Raw genomic sequence first — 18,542 nt, forward strand, 5'->3', positions numbered from 1 at the left:
GTATAAACTCGGTTTGTAGACAGTGATGGTGTTCTATCGAAATGGCCAACTCGTTGAACTTTCCAATTACGTCACCATGAAGCCGGGTGTAGTGTTGTGTGTCTGTAGTTCCCATATACTGGAAAGTGCGTGCAAATGCCAGTACCAGCAGCAGTGGCGTAACCAGAGTTATGGGCGCCCAGGGCAGAATTTTTTTTTTTCCCCCACATGTTTTTATTTTAATTTTTTTCACATTTTTAAAATATTTTTTTAAATATTTTATTTGTATTTTTCAATAAACTTTTACTTTTTTTATATTTATTAATTCATTTTTTAGTAAATATTTAAATTTTTTTACTTTACTTTTAGGGGAGGGGGGGCGTTGGTTGTCGCTGGGCTGGCCGGGCTTGTAATCTCTGCCTGCGACTAGGGGGGGGTGCTAGTAAGGTGCCGAGGGCGGCCGGAGCTTGGCTTGCCTAGGGCAGCCAAATACATAAATACACCACTGCCTGCACCGGGTGCATCATCTTCTGTCCATGCAATTATATGGACAGAAAATGCAGCTGCTTCACGGGACACCACAAATACAATACAAAAAAGCACCATATCCCCCTGCCGATGGCCGATGCCCTGGGGCTTATTCACATTGGGGTATCCCTTTAATAACGGAGTGCCCCCCTTGTGACTGAGTAAGGGGTTCTTATACCCCTACCCATTCACTAAAGGGTTAAATTCAAATTGTAAAAAAGACGTCACAGTTTTGAAAAAACCCTTTAATTGAAAAAGAACAAAAAACATGTTTTTGTCTGAGTATGGGCAACCGCACTGATGCGTAGCTCGGGTGAGTGTACAGCGGCGTACGGCCACGTCCTCCCAATGGGAAGAACAGGCTGCTGCGTATAATCACACGCAGCACCTGTCCTTCCCGGGAACGGCCCGATACAGCCATGCACGCTACACGGATCTGTACGGGCCAACTCTAAGCTGTGTGAATGAGGCCTCACACTGCACTGTGTCGTGATTGGGCAAAGTCTTGCACCTGACCTGTGATCAGGTGCATTGTTTTACCCAATCAGGGCTTCACAAGGCACTGTGAACGGCGAACACACGAACACCCTGATAGTTTGTGTTTGCCGAGCACATGAACTACCAATGTTCGAGTCGAACTGTTGTTGGACTTGAACATCGAGACCATCCCTAGTCTGGACAATACCGTGATACACAGCCTTTTTTATTTGCTTATAAATACAGTAATTGAATAATGAAACCAGATGAAACAAATATATATTGCTCAGCAAAGCATTGCTTTACTCTTTTGCCCAAATACTTACAATAATCATGTTTCTGAACAGCTGCTTCCAAGTCTCTTAGCTCAGCTTCCCTGAACTTCCTGTCCAGTACAAGATCACAAGGGACAGAGCAGTCTCCAGCAACTGTCCATCTACTAGTTTGGAGGAGAAGGGGGAGGGAAGTAGCTTGATTTGATGTGTTTGTAGAGACACACAGAGCGTACAAGGGTGACTGTATAGCACTCTGCTTGAGAAAGGAGTCACTCTAAATCAGGAAGTCAGGACCAGTGTTCAGGAGACCGGCTGATTCTGCAGGAAACTAAAACTTTTAAACCTCATCAAACACAGCATCCATTGTAAGTGAGTTCATCAGCATTTGAAATAGCTTAAAATCCTTTTGACTTTAATATCACTTTAAAGAACAACTCCAATTAAAAATGTTATTAACCCTTGCAGTGGGGCGCATTTTTGCCTAGGGTCAAAAGTAACAAACTTATGCTGACCTGATCCTCTGAGCCGGTCAGCTGTGACAGCGCTCCTTCCAGCATGTCTCCTCATCAACAGCAGTGATGGCATGTCCCTCGGTGTCCTCACGTCGTATACACTGTGTATTAAGGTTGCCACTCGTCCAGGATTCACCCGGACAGTCCAGGTTTTGAATACTGTGTCTGGGTTTCATGGCAGCAGAAACCCGGACACAAGATGTCAGGCAGACAGGGGCAACCAAAATTAAGATAGGAGCTACTGGCTCCCCACTGTAAACAGTCGCAACTGTGATATTTACCTATGAATGGGTGGTGCTATTTACATATGAACACGTCACGGCTCATTCTCCCAAAAAAATGTCAGGGCGTCACTAGAGTGTTCGGCTTTCGCTTGCAGAAAAAGTGGCAACCCTACTGTGTATAGAATGTAATGCCTCAGGGTCCCTAGACTGCAGAGGAGAGGCCGAGAGGCTCCAGGGACTGGTCTACGAGTCAGCCGACTCGGGGGATAGGGTGAGAATGTTTCTTTAACAGTTTCAGTAACAGTATAATTATGAAGTTGTTTCTTATAGATATTAAAGTGGAATTAAAGCGTTTTCCCCCAAAAAAAGGCATGAAGAAGGCAAAGGGCATGTCACCAGTAATGTCTGTTGTCTTCCTACAGCTGATCCTTCCCCTATTACTGATTTACCATGTCTTGTTCTACACTGTGTCTCTATGTGAAGTCGGCCATCTTGGTACGGGCCTTTTTTTCTCAAGACAGAGCCTCCAGCAAGGATATTAGTAAGCTACACCGTAGTGACATCACCATATCTCATGAGAGTAGTAGTCAGAGGCAGATCTTTCACTTAGATCTTTCACTGCAGATATAGAGCTATGAGGCTTTAGGCATAGGAGTACCTAGGCACCCTCACATACCCAGGGATCTCAAGTCTCCCTGATGTTCAGGGAGTCTCCCTCTTTTGGACAGCAGCTCCCTGATGTCTGCGAGAGAGGCATTTTCTCCCTGAAAGGTTTACTCTGAGTAAACCTTTCCGGTAAGATATCAGGGGGTAAAGTTTCAGAGTGGAGGCTTGCCTCCTGGAGGAAGATCATGTGATCTCTCAAGTAGCACCAGAACGAGGCTTGGCTCTCGGAAGGAAGAAGCTACTTGCTGAACCAGGAAAGTCACTGGAGGAATTTCAGATAAAAGGTACATTTTCAGAGTACTGCTTAGGCACAATCCACAGAAAGGATGTCTCGGAGCTGGAGAGAGTCCAGAGAAGGACAACTAAACTAATTAAGGGCTGGAGGACCAAAGCTATGAGACAAGGATGCTAGATTTAAAGGAGAACTATGGGGTTAAGTCTTTTGCCCATAGTTCTCCTTAGGGTAACAGGAGAACACAAACTAGCGTCCTCCGGTCACCCTAGGCTCAGTATACCAGGAGCTGTAGCTCGCAGTATACTGAGCCGCCGCAGTATACCGCGAGCAGCTGCTCGCGGTATACTGAGGCGCCGCAGCTGAAGCGGATCCCGACAATTGTGCCGGGATCCTCCCGGCTACGTGACTGACAGCTGGCTCTGCCTATCTAAAGACAGAGCCAGCTGTACCCGCCCCCTCCCCCGTCTGTTCCGCCAGTCAGCGCTGGCGGAGCGGGGAGGGGGGAATCCAGCCCCTCCCCTGTCACAGCAGAGAGCCGTGACAGGATCGAGAGGTGAGCGAACGCCGGTATGTGTTCGTTCACCTACCGATCTACTGAGCCGACCTGTGACAGTCTCATTGTCACATGTCGGCTAGAACTATGAGGTGAGTGAAAATCACCTCATGTTCTCCTTTAAACTTGTTCAGATGGGTTATGTGGACTCTCAGGAGGGCTAAACGGACTCTCAGGTGGGCTAAGCGGGCTCTAAGGTCGGCTATGCGCTCTTTCAGGTGGGCTATGTGGACTCTTAGATGGGCTATGAGCACTCTTAGGTGGCTAGGTGGGGTCTTAGGTGGGCTATGCAGGCTCTCAGGTGGGCTATGCAGGCTCTCAGGTGGGCTATGCAGGCTCTCAGGTGGGCTATGCACACTCTCAGGTAGAGTATGTGCGCTCTCAGGTGGGCTATGTGCGCTCTCAGGTGGGCTATGCGGGCTCTCAGGTGGGCTATGTGGACTCTTAGGAGGGCTATATTAGAGCTTGCATAGCCCACCTGAGAGTGCACATAGCCCACCAGAGAGTGTGCATAGCCCACCTGAGACCCTACACATCCACCTGAGAGTCCACATAGCCACCTGAGAGCCCACGTAGCCCACCTGAGAGTCCACATAGCCCACCTAGCCCATCTGAGAGCCCGCATAGCCCACCTGAGACTCTGCATAGCCCACCTGAGACCCTCAGGTGGGCTATGCGTGCTCTAAGATGGGCTATGTGGACTCTCAGCCGGCTATGTGGACTCTCAGGTGGGCTATGTGAGCTCTCAGGTTGCTATGTGGACCCTCGGGTGGCTGTGTGCACTCTAAGATGATCTATGCAGGCTCTCAGGTGGGCTATGCGGACTCCAAGGTGAGCTATGTGCTCTCTCATGTGGGCTATGCAGGCTCGCAAGGTAGGCTATGAGGGCTCTCAGGTGGGCTATGTGGACTCTTAGGAGGGCTATGTGGGGTCACAGGTGGGCTATGCAGGCTTGGCTGTGTGGTGTCTCACCAGAGGTCCGGAGGCGGGCAGCGTGACAGAGGAGGAGATGTTTACAGGCGCCTGGCTCACAGGGAGATGCGGCTTCAGGCAGATGCAACTGTCTGAGGTCCTGGGCTTGTTGGGGACCTTGCAGCTGTGTGTGTTGTCAGTTCAGAGTCAGACTCGCCTTCTAGTCTGTGAGAGCAGCAAGTTTCTCTCACTGGGTGCAGTGGTGTGCGCCTATAATGCTAGGTATTGGGAAGGATGAGATTACTGAATTGTGTGATTCTGGGGGTACTAGTCTAAATTCAGCTGTGTTGATTGGATGTATGTCCTATATTCAGTATCTAGGGAGGCATGGAGCCCTCAGGTTGTACTAAGGAGGTGTGAAGCAGAACAGGTCGAATCCCTCTTACTGATTATTAGTGGGTTTGCACCTGTGAATATTTGGTGTAAGGTAGCCTTGACAATACCATGGGATGCTGCCCTTAAAAAAAAACAAAAAAAAAACGTTTTATTTGCTTATAGCCATTATATTAAAGAACAACTCCAATTAAACATTTTATTAACCCTTGCAGTGGGGCTACCCCGGTACTGCAAGGGTTTACTGCTCATTTTTTGCATTGGGTCAGAAATAACAAATTTATACTGACCCGATCCTCCGAGCCAGCCGGCTGTGACACTGCTCCCTGCAGTCTCCTCCTCCACAGCAGTGATGGTATGTCCCTCCACATCCACACGTTCTATACACTGTGTATAGTCAACCTTATTTGGAAGTGTACTCAAAAAGACACAGTTATTAATAGTTAATAGTTATTAGTGTACAGTATTTAACCTTTTTGCTGATCAACACTATAACATTGTAGGTGATGAGGTTGAGGTCTGGTAACACTGGTAACCACTAAAGCCGTGGTTCTCAACTGGTGGGTCGTGACTCCGTGTTCAGTGGGTTGCCACGTGCCTTCCACTGTGCTAGGTGGGAGGTGCCTTAGCTTCCCCCTAGCGCAGCACTGTCAGTTCTCTCGCCAAGCAGCCATTCAAAATATGCTGCCCGGCGCAGAGTGTCAGCTTGAGGTGGGGTGGGCTGGGCCGTGCCGCGAGGGAGCTCCATCCATATGTGCTCAGGGGCGTATCTGCCGCGAGGCAAACAAGGCGTTTGCCTGGAGCGGCAGATTCCCTGAGAGCGGCACTTGCTGTGGTTCTCTCCCCTTGATAAATGTATTCATCAAGGGAAGAGAACTGGAGGCTATAGTAGCGGCGGGGCCGGGGACGAGGACGGCCGGCGGGGAAAATACACCGCTGTATGTGCTTATAACTTTCTTGCATGCGCTGTAGAGGTGCCTGAAGCGAAGTAACCATCACATTCTGGCTCTCGGCACCTCTACAGGGCGCATAAGGAAGCTGTACAAGCAATGCACATATAGATGGAGCTCCATCCACACTGGGCCCCAGGTTGAGTTCTCATAAGGTAGGGAGACTGGGTGAAATTTTTTTGGGAGTGTGTATGTGTGTGTGAGAATGTCTCTGATTGAGATTGTGTCTGTGGTTGTGTGTCTTCCAGTATTTTTGAGGGCCCCATCAAACTAGTACAGTGCGTTAATCACACAGTCCCTTGCGATTAGCGCACTGTACCACGCAATCGTGCCTGCACGTTTTTCCTGCGGGAGATGCGTTGCATTGCCATTCATTTGAGTGGCACCCCAAATGCACCTCCTGCCCACAGTTTGGTCGATCGCACCAGAAATGCTGTGCGTTCCAGTGTGGTGGGACTTTGGTAACGACTTAATGACCAAGGACAAATGTGGACCCTGAGGTTACACAGGTTGAGAACCACTGCACTAAAGTATAGGTGGTGCTGCCTCGTACCTGGCATCAGTACAGACTTGGCTTCTATCCAGTGGGAGCAGCAGCTCTGCTTTGTGGGGGTACAGTGGTGTGTGCCTGTAATCCCAGCTACTGGGGAGACTGAGGCTGCTGGATTGTGTGACCCTGGGGCGTCTGTTCTGTGCCGAATTCAACTGTTTTATTGGGTTTCCACACCAAGTCCAATATCAATATGGTGGATCTGGTAGAGTTTGGGCCCACCAGCTTGTTCTAAGTAGAGGGGAACTGACTCGGTAGGAAAACAAAGCCAGCCAAACCCCAATGCAGATTCGTTGTGGGACTGCACCTGGCAGTAGTTGGTATAAAGCAGCCTGACAATAGATATCTCTTGCTGGGTACAGTGGTGTGTGTCTGCTATCCCACCTACCGAGGAGGATGTGGGATTTTATGAGCCCAGGAGTTCCTTTTTTTCACTGGGCTTTTTGATTAGGTGTCTGGATTAAGCTCATTTGCAGTATATTATTCTGGAGAGCTTGGAGACCTCAGGTTTTCCTAAAGAGGGGAGATCCAGCCCAGGTTGGGAACAGAGCAGGTCAAAGCCCCCTTACTGATCAGTAGTGGGATTGCACCTGTGAATTTCTGGTGTAGAGCAGACCGGATAATAACACGAGACAATGCCTATTTTTTTTTTTTTTATTTGCTAACAAAATGCTATAGCAGCTATTTCAATATAACATTTTAGGTGCCGTGGCTGCACAAGGTTGATCAGTATACACAGGTTACCACTAAAGTATAGGTGTTGCTGCTGCATAGAGCAAAATCAAAAAAGGCTTCTAGTTAGTAGGAGCATCAGATCTCTTTTGCTGGGTATAGTCACGGGGTCTTGTATTCCCATATACTGGGGATGCTGAGGCTAATGGTTGATATAAGTGTGGGAGTTCTATATACCTTCCAACATCAGAGGTTGAGAGAGTGGCAATCTTAAAAGAAGAAAACATGCAACACATGGATTGTGTCAATGTAAGAAGTGGGTTGACTAAATTGTGCTGGATATTGGGTGTGGCCTGAAGGAACATAGTAAAATATAGCCTAAGCCTATTCACAGTACACACTGCAAGCATACGCCACAGTCCTTGCACCCACAAAATACTCCTTAATTACTGTACCTAAGGTGAGCATTTCACAGACACACATAAATCTAAAGGGTCCTTTTTTTTAAAATAAAACAGAATGCGGACAAAGAGCTAACACTTTTTCTGAGCTGACCTTAAAGAAGATCTCTCAATTGTTGAGACAATACACACTTTGGCCAGAAGTTTGTAATGTAGAGCAGTTAGCACTTTGTTATATACAACAGGATGTATGGGGTACAGCGATATTCAGTTTCCCTGACTGCTCCATGTCGGCATACGAGTGGGTACAGGCTCCGCCCCCCCATCTGATAGGACTAATAGCTCATACATTTGAGCCTCCCCCCAATGGCGGTTTCCTCCTACCAGGTTAGTCGTCAGGCTGAGCCGACGGGGGTGTCCCGAGAGGAAGACCCTAATTCTGGCTCTGAAGGTGAGGCCTCTAGTTCGGAGGTAGATGTGGCTGATGGGTTTGACTTTACCCTGGTCCAGCCCTTCGTGAAGGCCGTGCGGCAGGCCTTGCTGTGGGAGGATGAGGCTCGCGAACCAGATAAAAAGAGGCGACTGTTCAAACATCTGAAGAAGGAAGCTCTCAGCTTTCCCTTTTTGACGGAACTCAAGGAGATGATTGCTGACGAATGGAGTCAGGGGGACAAGAAGTCTTCCTTCCGTAACCGCTTCACAAAATTGTATCCTTTCAGAGGGGAGGATTTCAAAGGCATGGAGGTAGCCCCGGTTGTTGATGCGGCAGTGATGCGGTTGGCAAGACATGTGACCTTGCCCCTAGATGACGCGGTGTCCTTCAGGGATGTCCTGGATCGCCGCATAGACTTTGACCTTAAAAAGGTCTTCTCAACGGCTGGCTCTGGCTGTAAACCGGCTTTTGCCTTGGCCACAACCTCTAAAGCTCTTGAGGTTTGGGCCGACAACGCTGAGTCCGCCGTCACCAATGATCTTGGTAAACCCGAGATTCTGGAGTCCCTCAGGAACGTCAAGTTGGCATCCACATTTGTTGCAGAAGCAGCCATAGATGTGGTTCGCTCCCTGGCGAGGGTGATGATCCTTTCGGTGACCGGCCGGCGAGCCCTATGGTTGAGGCCTTGGGTTGCTGACCCTACCTCAAAACAGGGGTGGTGCCGCATCTCCTTTAATGGTCATTCTCTTTTTGGCGATAAGCTGGACACGGCTATTTCGAAAGCAACTGGTGGAAAATCTGGCTTTCTTCCCCAAGACAGGCGCCTCCTACGACAGAAAAATGCTCGTTTCCAGGGTAATGCCCAAGTGGCTTTCAGGGAGTCAAAATCCTATAAGCCGGGTAAGCAGTTTCGTAGGCCCTGGAGGGTCTCTTCGACTTTTTCTAAAGTCCCTCTACCTCTACTCAGGATCGCCAGCAGTCCTTTTGAAATATCGCCCGCCCAGGTCTGCCAAGTGGGAGCCAGATTGACCAGGTTCGGACGGGTCTGGGCGGACCATATAGACGAATAGGTCATGTGTATTTTTTTAAATATACTATTTGATATTTTTTTGCAACTTTTTTCCAGTATTTCTACAAATAAATGTCTTCTTTGTAATGACAATATTGTAAATGATCGATCGCGATATGTTTTTTTATGATACCTTTTCATATACTTTTATTATCACTTTATTCTCTGTATTTTTGTAGCCCTGGAAAAGGGGGATTGTTGAGCCCCGTGAAACTTGTTTGCTATGTCCTGTCATCTTTTTGATAATCGTGGAATCAATGAAAAACTGTTCTGATAAAGAATTTATTTTAAAAAAACTAAAATACTGTTTTGGACTCTTAAAATGTGGGTTTTGCACCACCTGGTGCTTGACTACAAACAAATGTCTTAAACTGGCTGGCCCCCAGACTCGGGGAGAACCTAATTTTTTTTGACAGCTGCTGAACCCAGGCCATTGGGTCGAAACATAAACACTCCACCAACCAGCTAGAAAATCAGGTTCAGTGCCTAGCTTCTACTGCCTCTCAAATCTTTAACTAGGAGTCACCCTAAAAGAAGATATCCCTTAGCACTCTGTGAGTCCTTTGCCAAGTCATGCTCTGCTCACTGTCCTGAAATGAGGAATAATAATTTTATCTTTAGGCATATGTGATCGAATGTGTCATACATTGTAAGGAAATTCTATTTTACTACACACTGGTTTGGTTGGAGGGCTTTTTGATTCATTAAATCACCTCTCACCGTAATCTTCATGGAGATATACGTCACTCTATTCTCCTACCACACCACCATGTTGTCCTACCACAGACCTGAGTAGAAGACTAGGTCTAAATCAGTCTATGTCATCTTCTTCCTGCATTGAATGGTGGGAAGGGTCACATGATCCCTCAAACCTGGAAATAGTTGGTATTTCACATGGCTCCAGTGCATAGGGTGGCGGGGGAGTTCAGGGAACGTAAGTATCAGCTGGGGAGGGGTGGGCTAACAGGTGGACCAAATAATTTACCCTGATGGTCTGACCGGCTACACTGTGCACAATGATCTCAATACCAGTAATACTAACTATGCTCCAAGTCTGAAAATACGTCCTGCATAGTATTCCACTTTACAGACAGCTAATCAGGGATCAGGGAATTGGTTGGTTTAGTTGACTTCACTGCTCTCTATGCTGCCTTACTGCAAAGTCTACTGGAAATGCAGTGAGCAATCTGAAATGTATTCACAAAAATGTTAAAGCTGGTGATAGCACAAGTAAACTGAACAGCTGTATTATGAATTATTATTTTGAGAAAGTGTATTTAGCTATCAAAGACATGGATGGCATTTGACTCATACTTTATAGACACCTTTAATAAGAAACACAAGTGCTGAAGCATTGTCCCAGACATCATACTAACACTGCAGGCATCAGGTTATACTAAACATGTAGATCACATAGCACATCACAATATACAGAATAAATTGTTATGAATTCCATCCTCATTGAAGCACTGGTCACTTGCAGCATTTGCAGGTCTCAGATTCGCTGGCACATTGACAGCCCTCGTTGCATTTACCACCCTTGTCTGGACAGCAGGAGCAGCTGCCTGTGGATAGAGGCAGACATCAAATAATGTGCTTAGGCCAAGGTGAATGTCAAGCAGCCAACAGTCACAACACTATAAACTGTCATCAATAAAACAGTCTAATAAAACCAAAAATTATGTGTATTGCTAAAGGAAACCTATACCATGACAAATATGTGGTTTAATTCATTTTTCAAAAGATAAATAAGACATGAGATAAGTATAAGAGCCAGGAAACTAGCATTTTCACAAGGAGAAGTTGGCAGCAGTCTGCATGTTTTTTCATTACGGTTTTATGCTAGCAGTACACTGGTAGGTTTTTGTACGAACGTTCATAAGAAAAATCTCATAACATTTAATAATGCCTTTGAAGACTTGTAGAATATCGTTATAATTTTTGTTTGGGTTTAACATTCAGTTTTGGAATGAATGGAGTTTCAAAATCCAAATATACTGTTAGAATTTTGTTTGGTTGAAAAACATTCATCCTGCTCCTTCGATTTGTTTTCGTCACTACATTCAAAAACGATTAACTATTAAAAAACAAATGTACATTTCAAAAGTTTTTCGAACAATATTCTACTGGCGTATGACGAGCTTTACTCAACGGCCAGCTTTATGATTACGTCTATTTACTGTATCAAAGTTAGAGAAACTCCAGCTCAAATGATAATCTGTATATAAAAAGCAATGAAGGATCTGTGAAGGTATAAATATATTTTTCAGAACTCTTTGTGCTTTGCTGCCTCTAATGAAGATAATCTATACAAACAGGACCCCATAGCAAATTTTTGTTAGCCCCCCCCCCCAAAAAATGCCAATGCACATCACATTGCTACAGTAATGCGGCACAGTGCCTGAGCTGCAGCATGTATTATTGTATACGATTTGATTACATGCAGTTAGAAACAAATCACTATCCTTGAACTCATCAATCGTGCATCCAGGGAGAGTGATTGATTCCTAACTACATGTAATCATATCACATACCATTACATGTGGTGTTCCGGCGTTTACATGCAGTGGTTGTCACCTGATCATTAACTTGAATGGGTGACAGCTGCCGCTTGTAAACGTCAGATTAAGGATTTCTGCTGCAGTTCCTGATGCAGGAATCCCTAATTGCATACAAACTAAAAGTGCCCATACATTTCGTCCGATGATCGAATAGTCGTACGATTTTCGTACGGCAGCCCCATCCTGCCCCGATGATCGCAAGATTAATTTAGCCATAATTAACTAAAAGCACCTGGACGAAATGCGGTAATTGATTTGCCGTATTTTCGTTAGCGCAAGCGCAGTGTAGATCGTACGACTTTTGACCGACGGAAACGCCAGCAACCTTATGAAAATCGTACGATCTAGCAAAGTTTTCAAATATGCTTGACCGTCAAAAGTCGTACGATTGTACAGTAATGTCGGTCGGACACTGCAATGCACACATACGATTATCGGACGAAAAGTCGATCGCATACGAAAATCGTCCGATAATCGTAAGTTGTGTGGGCACCTTTAATGAGGCCTGTGTACATACACACACATAGAGAAATACAAACCTCCAAACACACACACTGGTAAAATAAAACGTACACCTGCAGAACAATGCACCCCCGTTTCTCCAGGGTTAGTTTTTTTTAAATCCCAGACATTTTCTTTCATTAAAAAAACCCTCTTTTATTAGGGGTGTGATTATGAATTACAGGGCCCCAAAAGCAAAATGTGTAGGGTGCGTCCTCCCTATACAAACTGAAAATAAATTTGACAAACACCCAATAATTTTTACTGCTCATACATTGCAACATACCATTGCTAATAAATCTGAATAAAAGTACTGAATAAAATTACAAGTGGTCACATGAGCGCAATGCTCAGAATGTGTCTGTCGGTGCAGGGCCTACAATATCGCTGAATCCTTGGAGCAGTGACTTCATCCCACCAGCTTCCATAGCGCTTTGGTCTGGGGAGCAAGAAAAGCACACAAGGTGTGCCATGGTACCATGTGGGCATGCTGAGACATGGATGTTCCTAAAAGACATGGTTCAGTGTGACAAAACCTTTTTACATCATTCAGCATTAATTTCCTTTGCAGCTCTCGCTATTCAGTCACATGACATCTAAGAGCCACAATGCAAATGGGTGTTGGAACCAAGTAAGTATATAATCCTAACATGTGCCACTCACTGCTGGTCCCACTCTGATCAATGATGACGTATCTCCACTCAGGGCTACCAGTTCAATATATCGTACAAATGTTGTCCTTGGGGGGACTAATGCCCTCCCGCTCCCTGATACTGGGGGTGGGAAACAGGTCCATTTTAAAGTGCTTTGTTAACACTTTAGCAAAACAAGATAAGTTTATTTTCTAATAAGCTGAAGATAACTGAAGGAAATATGAAATCTTAGCCTGGTGTATTAGCTTACAGAACTGAACCTAATGACTTATTTTCTGTAGTCACAGCCAATGGAAGATAAAAAAAAAGTCACACATATTGAGAAATAGCTGTTCTGGAATTTAAAAATGCTTCACAACTTAGTGAATTAACTCAATTGCCTTTTGTACATGTAAGGTGCATATAAATAAAAAATACCAGTCTTACTTTTATTGCATGACTCGCATTGGCAATCCTGACACTTACAGGAATCCTGGCAGGTACAGGGGGCGCCTATACATGACGGAGAGATACCATTGTAAAAATCAACATTAAAAAAAATGACATACATAAGCAAGGTAGATAATACAGAAATCTACAGTATAGCATGTTAAATTATAATATTTTTATACAGGATTTATATAGTGCCAATAGTTTATGCAGCTCTTTACAATATAAAGGAAGACATTACAGTTACAATACAATTAAATACAAGAAGATTTGGTGGGCCCTGCCCTAGGGAGCTTACAATCTAATATTTCATTCTCAATGGGCCCTTATGGGTTGTGGAGTCCTGCCCCCTCTTACTCATCATTATAAGTAGTTTACCTTATGCACATTATATAAAGTTTCCCATTTAACTTGCATTTGAGATTGTGAGGTGGGCTAAATCAATAAGGTCAACACTTTGGGCAAATGTTTGTCCTACTACAGAGCAAACAAAAGTTTTCAGTATAATTTTTTAATTGCATCTCAAGAAAGCGCCCCTGCAAATCTTTACAAATACTTTGAATTGTATTTTACAATGAGCAAAGGTGTAGTTATCGGAAAATGAGCGTAATTGCTACCAAAATTACAATCACAAGTACTTCTTCCAAAAGCCAATAAATGAGCAATGCTTATGTTTTTGCTTTTCTTTGTTAGACTGCATATGTTTGCATTGCCATTTAATGCAAAGTTTTAAACTAATATACCTTTCCTTTGGTGCCTATAGGCAGTAGAGGACGGTTGGATGTGGGGTATGATGTAGTGACCTTTAGACACTGGAATTAATAGACTGTAACATATCATAGTTACATAGTATTTGAGGTTGAATAAAGACATTAAATACAAACCACTTCATCTATGCCCATAGCTCTCAGCTTATGTAGCAAGCGTTTGTGTGGTACCGTATCAAAAGCCTTTGAGAAATCCAGATATACCACATCTACCGGCCTCCCTCCATCGATGTCTCTACTTACCCCCTCATAAAAAGTTCACAAGTTAGTTAGGCAGGAACGATCTTTCCTGAACCCATGCTGATTGTCATTAACTATACCATTTTCCTGAACAAATTCTACCAGATAATCCTTAATTATTCCCTACCCGAGGTTGCATTGGCCCAATTGATGTCTGGGTAATTTAAGTCACCCATCACGACTACATTGCCCTCTCTCCCAGCTATTCCTATCTGGGAGTGAAGGTTGACTTCTCCCTCTTTCCCTATATTTGGAGGTTTATAGCAAATACCCACGAGACGTTTACAGCTAGTGTTCGTCATATCTAGCTCCAGCCATAAGGTTTCCACGTCTTCCCCATTATTTGACGCGATATCGTCCCTTATATGCATATTTCGATTATTTTGTTATGTAAATGCAACCCCCCCCCCTTCTCCCACCTCTGTCCCTCCTGAACAGGTTATACCCCTTATGGTCGTGCGTTGGTAGTTATACTTACTTGTGCCAACGGATTTCCTATATTGACTGTTTTGACTAATTTAACTGTATTGACTGGAGTGAGCCTACTATTATTAACTCCTTTCTTACTTCTTTCTGTATTATTTTTGGCTATGTTTTATTTATCTACATTTAATTTAAGTAATTTTATTTGTATGCCCTTGGAGCATGTCCTTTCCTGCCCGTGGAGGTCCTTTCCTTCAGCCTCGCACCTAGGTCTCTGAACTCCTGTTTTAGGACACTCCAATTTCCTCCTATTTTGTCATTGGTGCCGATGTGCACCATGACAGCGGGGTCGTGCCCAACCCCATCTAGTAATCTGTTAATTCGTTCTGCAATGTGTCGAACACGAGCCCCCCGGCAGGCAGCACACTGTTCAACGCTCACGGTTCCGATGATTGATTACCCCTGTCAGTCCGCCTGATGATGGAGTCTCCCACCACCAGGATCTGCCTCTCCTGACCCTCCATCCTGCTCCTGTCCTCGCCGGAGCACTCACTCCCCCTGTGGATAGAGGATGAGTCGTGCTCCAGCAGTGTCCCCCCAGAACTGACATCCCCAACATCCTGCAACTTGGCATATTTATTGGGGTGAATCAGATCAGGGCTGACCTTTCTAGCACTCTTCCCCCTCCCCCCGCCTTCTAACAGTAAACCAGCTACCCACCTCTGGATCCTGCTCCTCCAACCCCCCTCCTCATCCAGACCACCCTCCACGACAGCCTGGTGCGTTAAGTCCAGACTATTTTCCATGGTGGTTATGCTCCTCAGTGTTTATATCGAGTCCTCCGGTTTATGTTATGGAAGAGGACAAGCTTACGTAGCAGATTCCAGTATCAGCTAAGTGAGGGGAATAACAGCAATCATACAATATTCATTTTTATTTGTCTGTTCACTATGTCTCCTAACATCTGTGACATCTGAGAGCATTCATCTATATGTCCTCTTGCAGGCAGAGGCGTAACTAGAACCTTCAGGGCCCCGGTGCAAGAAACCATGAAGGCCCCCCCATGGTTAACAGGAAGGCTGCCGAGGTCCGCAGCAAGGGCTGTGGGCAGCCACTTGTTTAAAATGTTAGTGCTGATGTTCTGTCGAGAACGCCAACCCAGAATTTGCGCTTACGTACAGACGGGATTAACGAGGAAACCGGCATTTATTTACAAGGTATTCGTTTGCAATTGTTGATTGTGACCTTTAGTAATATGCCGTCCATGGCAGTAAATGATGGGTGGAATAGTATTAACGGTCACAATTAACGATTTAAGCAAAATACTTTGTGAATAAATCCCGGTTTCCTCGATAATACCTCGCAGATGCTGAGGTTGGCAATTTCTACTATGTTGGCGTTCTCGACAGAACACCGGTATCTGTGTTTAGTATCGGGGCATTTTCACGAGTATGAGTACTCGTGAAAATGCCTAGTATTGGCAGTGGTGAATCCCTACTTACAAATATAATGCATTGCTGGGACTTATAGTCCTACATAGTTGGAGCTATTCTGCATTGCTGTATAATCATCATACAGCAATGCAGAATACCACCAGCTATGCGGGACTACAAGTCCCAGCAATACATTATAATAAGTCAGCTATGCAGAATGCCACCAGCATTCCCCCCACTATAATGCATTGCTGGGACTTGTACTCCTACATGTTTGGAGCTATTCTGCATTGCTGTATAATCACCATACAGCAATGCAAAAAACCACCAGCTATGCAGGACTACAAGTCCCAGCAAAGCATTATAATAAAAGTGAGCACTATATCACCAGCATCCCTGATCATCTCCTGTAGCATGCCCATGGTATTTGACCATCTCCTATTGTATGTCTGCTGTCTCGGATCATCTCTTGTAGCATGCCTGTAGTCATTGAGTATCTCCTGCAATACGTCTGCTGTCTATGATCATCTCCTGTAGCATGCCCGTAGTCTTTTTTCATCTTCTGCAGTATGTCTGCAGTCTCTGACAGCTTTTTGTAGCATTGCATTCAGTAAATGTTATTTGTGACACTTTGGTGATATCAGGGGCCCCACTCAAGTACCTTTATAAAGGGTAGGTGGACCACCACTGGACTACAACATAAGCAGTCTGTAGTGATCAAGTGACAATCATCTTATGTCTATAGATCCCTAAACACTGAAGGCTATGATATACTGTATGTTCTACCTTATTCTTATCACAACATTTAACAAAAATAACTGTCTATAGCCAAATACAGAAACCAAATCTTCATCATTATACTGTACATAAAATCATTATTTCATTATAATCATTGTTTAGCATAAATAAACAATATCCACGGCATACCTTGTGCGCATTTGCAGTCCTGAGAGTCCATGGTTGCTGTGGATGGAGATGCTCAGTAGACAGCTGGGATTTGCTGTGGATGGAGATGCTCAGTAGACGGCTGGGATTTGCTGTGGATGGAGATGCTCAGTAGAGGGCTGGGATTTGCTGTGGATGGAGATGCTCAGTAGACGGCTGGGATTTGCTGTAGATGGAGATGCTCAGTAGAGGGCAGTGATTCTCAATGTGTTCCTGTTGGAAGTGAGCAGCTCTGCTGTTCTCTATATACACAAGATTCCAGACTGAGTGCAAAAGCCAGCACATAATCACACATACCACACCACCTACGTGACTCGCAGTCACATGTGTTATGACACACTGTACAACAAGGACATGATGTGTGCAAAACCTGCAGAGTCAGAGAAGGCAGACCATTATGCAGCAAAAAAGCAGTTTCTGGAATTATTCTTGTGAATTAAAATCATTTTTTGTGATCAAATGCTGGCAGAAAGCAAAAATAGTTGTGAAAAATGCATTAGCACGGTTAAGACATTTGTATTTTTGTAGTATTCCTTCTTTGCTGATGATGACCATGGTTGACATCTGCAAATGCAGATCTGGGGGAGAGGTGTGACAAAAGTGACCCTTTTGCCTAAATATATTGGGAGGTATGCTAATTCTGGGAGGTATGCTAAAGGTATAAAAGTATAGCTCCCAACTGTCCTTTATTTGGAGGAACAGTCCCTCTTTTTGAGCTGCTCACTTTTTGGTCTGATTTTATAAACCTCTATAAAAAGGTGCACAGAGGTGCGCCAAAATAAAAGTTTCAAAACTGTAATGAAACCGAAATGGAAAAAAATGTCAGGCCAAAACCTAAAATGTTTTTTACTCTAACTTTTTGACATTTTTAAAAATATTTTATTTTTATTTAGTTTTTTTATAAACTTTTTAATTTTTTTGATAGTTTATTTATTTATTCATTTTTATTAAATATTTTAATTTTTTACCTGACTTTAAAGGGGCTTCAGGAAAATATCGGGGGTCTAGGCAGACCGCTGATATTTCCCTTTTAAAATAGAAAAAGAGATTTAGGACACAGAGTCCTCAATCTCTTTTTCTGCAGCCCCAGTTATCAATGAACAGGAAGCCTCTATACTGAGTGTTCCTGTGCATTCATAACATGAGGACAGAGTGTGTTTACTATAACCACAATCATGAATGAACAGGAGGTGATATTGAGCACTTCCCATTCATTCATAATTGAGGATATAGTAAACGTAATATGTCCTCAATTATTTAAAAACACTCAGAGATCACTGCTCACTGAGTGTTTTTACTCACTCTCCTTCCTGACACGCTATCACAGGAGGCTGAGCAAGCGGAGCACAATAGCCCATACAGCAGCTGAAGGCAGCCGAGTGGGTCAGCCAAGCAGAAGGCATATGCTTCGGCTCGACTGAGCCGAAGAGACAGCCGAAGCGTGGAGAAAGGTTGGCCGAAGGGCCACAATTTCTCCATGCAAATAATGGCTGGTCAGAACCAGCCGTGATCTCACAGCTCGCTCCACCCAGTTGTAATGATAGATCAGCGCCCCCAAATGACTTGGGGACGCTGATCTGTCATTAAACAATAACAACTGGGGGGAGCCGGCCATGACGTTATTTATTGGCCGGGACCTGCTAAAAGGCAGGTGGTGGCCAATAGGAAACAGTTGGGTGGAGCTTGCGTTGATGTCACTGCTGGCTCTGCCCAATTTTTTTTGCTGGCATCTGTCAGATTTGACATTAAGCGTTGGGAGTT

General features: G+C 44.6%; 1 long non-coding RNA gene across 1 annotated transcript; it reads right to left on the reverse strand.

Annotated features, from left to right (window-relative positions):
* Positions 1 to 10,121: 10,121 nt before the first annotated feature.
* On the reverse strand, positions 10,122 to 17,095 carry LOC108795762. The gene is made up of 3 exons (XR_001941767.1): positions 16,764 to 17,095; positions 12,971 to 13,036; positions 10,122 to 10,394 (listed from the first exon to the last, which is right to left on the reverse strand). It is a non-coding gene; the product is annotated as an uncharacterized LOC108795762 (long non-coding RNA).
* Between the last annotated feature and the right edge of the window lie 1,447 nt (positions 17,096 to 18,542).

Source organism: Nanorana parkeri, unplaced genomic scaffold, assembly GCF_000935625.1.
Source record: "Nanorana parkeri isolate BGI_ZX_2015 unplaced genomic scaffold, ASM93562v1 scaffold1002, whole genome shotgun sequence".
Taxonomy (NCBI): Eukaryota; Metazoa; Chordata; class Amphibia; order Anura; family Dicroglossidae; genus Nanorana; species Nanorana parkeri.